Raw genomic sequence first — 2,922 nt, 5'->3', positions numbered from 1 at the left:
AATATAATTCCATGGGAAAGGATTAAATTCAGTTAGACTTAGGTTTAAGGGCTAATTCTTAGATTCCTTGGGCATGCTAGTACTCCTAGGCACCCTTATATCACTAGAAAAGTCAGAGTAGTAGCACTTACCATGTCCTGTTGGAAGTAGTCAATCACATTCCACTAGTATGACAACTCTTCTCTCCAGGCAGTGGGCCACAAGAGGGAAAGAAATGGCAGAGAACCTTCTTAAACTATCTAGAAATTGACCTGATTTCCACCTTCCAGGAGAAGGTCGTTACTAAAATAATGTGGTTGTGGGAAAGAACTGTAAAGGTAGGAATCCCCAAATAATGAAATTGACATCATATTACTGTCATTAAACTTTACAGATATTTATTGAACATCTATTATATGACATTGTTCAGACTCTGGGGGTCTGGGAATAGGTGAGACAATTCCTATCAGACAATTCACAAGTGTGAATCAGGAGCAGCATTTGTACAAGATGTACATATGTCGTTTATATGTACCTATGTAGCTCAGTGGGCTACAGCTCATATTTTGCATGCAGGATGCCAGGGTTCAATCCAAAGACTACACAGCATCCTGAGCACCACCAGGAGCAGTTCGCTCCCCCACTGCAGAGCTAGTAATAGCCCCAAGCTCTTGACTCTGCTCCGGGGTCACTCCTGGAGAAGCCCAGGGGAGCATCTGGTACCGGGGATGGAACTGGGCCTTCTGCACACAAAGCCTGCAATCCAGCCTGTTGAACTATCTCCGTGGTCCACTCTTTTTTTTTTTCTTTTTAAAACTTTGGTGCTGGGACCTGGCTGAACTGAAGGCCCCATCATGGGAGTCGATAATCCGCCACAACAAAGACCGGAAGGTGCGGCACAAGGAGCCCAAGAGCCAGGACATCTACCTGAGACTGTTGGTTAAGCTCTACCGGTTTCTGGCCAGATGCACCAACTCCACGTTCAATCAGGTTGTGCTGAAGAGACTATTCATGAGCCGGACCAACCGGCCACCTCTGTCCCTGTCCCGCATGATCCGCAAGATGAAGTTTCCTGGTCGGGAAGGCAAGACAGCTGTGGTGGTGGGCACAATCACAGATGATGTGCGCATTCAGGAGGTGTCCAAACTGAAGGTGTGTGCCCTGCATGTGACTGGCCGTGCCCGAACTCGCATCCTCAAGGCTGGGGGCAAAATCCTGATCTTTGACCAGTTGGCCCTGGACTCCCCCAAAGGCTGTGGAACTGTCCTGCTCCCTGGTCCCCGCAAAGGCCGGGAAGTGTATAGGCATTTTGGCAAGGCTCCCGGGACCCCACAGAGCCACGCTAAACTCTATGTGCGTTCCAAGGGCCGCAAGAGGCAGAAGGGCCAGCCATGGCTACAAGAACTGACCTGATCCTGCTTTACTATTAAAGATTTTGGTTGCTAAAAAAAAAAAAAACTTTGGTGCTGGAATCTGGGAATGAATAGTCATTGGTATCTTAAGCTTTTTTGGGGGGCAAAGGATTTTTTTCTCTTTTTTGTCGATGATGCTAGGGCCTCACACATAAAGGTATATAATTTACCACTGAGCTATATCCCCAACCCTGTGCAAAGGCCCTCCCGTTGATCGTTGATTTGCTCGAGCGGGCCCAGTAACGTCTCCATTGGAGACTTTGTTGTTACTGTGTCTGGCATATCGAATACTCTCGGTAGCTTGCCGGGCTCTCCGAGAGGGGCGGAGGAATCGAACTCGGGTCGGCCATGTTGGCCACTTGTAAGGCGAACGCCCTACCCGCTGTGCTATCGCTCCAGCCCTGCTGCAAAGGTTTTCCAAATTTTGGTTGCTTTTTTTTTTTTCTGGATCGGGACTGGGGGGTTAGTTTGGCGTGGGCTGTGCTCAGGTATCACTCCTGTGGTGATCAGGGATGCACTATACGCAATGCTGTGATTCAACCTGAGTTAGCAGTTTGCAAAGCAGTCCCAACAAATTCACTTTCTTTAGTAGAGTTAGGACCATTCAGATGAGATATTTCTTGGTGAGTATTGTGTTTTCTTTTGTGGGATTGGGGGAGATATTCCCAGTGGTGCTGGGAGGTCACTTCTGCCCAGTGTTCAGCGGCTGCTCTTGGTGGTGCTCAGAGACCTTCTCACATATCCTTTAAAGAGCATATTGGGGTCCCACAATCACCCCACAGCCTCATTTACATGCTCAGTCTGTTGGGTCTTTTCAATCAAATGATCTCATCAGGCAGAACTAATCAGGTAAAGGAAGCAATTAAAGGCCAGAGATGTATAAAGTATACAAACCTAGGTCACTGTGGGGACAGAAGAGTGGGCAGATGGCCAGGAGGACAGAGTAGGGCAGGCTAGTGAGAGAATAAGAGGCAGGCAGACGCAGCGAGAAGCAGCGGCAGCGAGCTGTGAGAAGGAGCAGCACTGAGGACTTTGTCCAGGACGAGAATGTTCCTGCTTCTGGTGCTGCTTCAGCCTACAGGTAGATCCTTCTCTGAGTTGTTACTGAGCTGTAACCCAAAGACAGTGGGTGGTCTGCGCCATCTGCAAGAACCTGAGGCTGACCATATCTGCTGTAACAAAATCACCCTCTTTTCCCCTGGAAATACTTTTTACGCTGAAATCTTTCACATCTCTTGATTAGTGTTAGCACGGTGTATGTCTTCCCTTCCCTTTAACATTTATTTGCTCTGTTTTTGTTATTTTTTGCGGATGTGGGGTGTGCATGCCGGGAAACGCTCTAGAACTATTTCCAGCTCTGTGCTTTGAGGTTGCTTCTGGCCATGTTCAAGGGGTCTTGAAGTCTGGGGATTGTAGTAGGTCTGTCACATGCAAGAGTAAGCACCTTAATCTCATACAGTCTGTCTGGCCCTACCCTTTAATTTTAACTTGTGTTTTTAATGCCCAGGAGTAGATATATTTCAGAGTCAAT

At 47.8% G+C, this 2,922-nt stretch overlaps 1 pseudogene; it reads left to right on the top strand.

Moving 5' to 3' along the window:
• Positions 1 to 804: 804 nt before the first annotated feature.
• Positions 805 to 1,387, top strand: LOC130035052 (60S ribosomal protein L18-like; annotated as a pseudogene).
• Positions 1,388 to 2,922: the final 1,535 nt, after the last annotated feature.

This window comes from Sorex fumeus, unplaced genomic scaffold (assembly GCF_029834395.1).
Source record: "Sorex fumeus unplaced genomic scaffold, SorFum_2.1 ptg000063l, whole genome shotgun sequence".
In the NCBI taxonomy this organism is placed as follows: domain Eukaryota; kingdom Metazoa; phylum Chordata; class Mammalia; order Eulipotyphla; family Soricidae; genus Sorex; species Sorex fumeus.
Note: the sequence above shows the minus strand (reverse complement) of the source record. Positions and strands in the feature narration are given on the sequence as shown.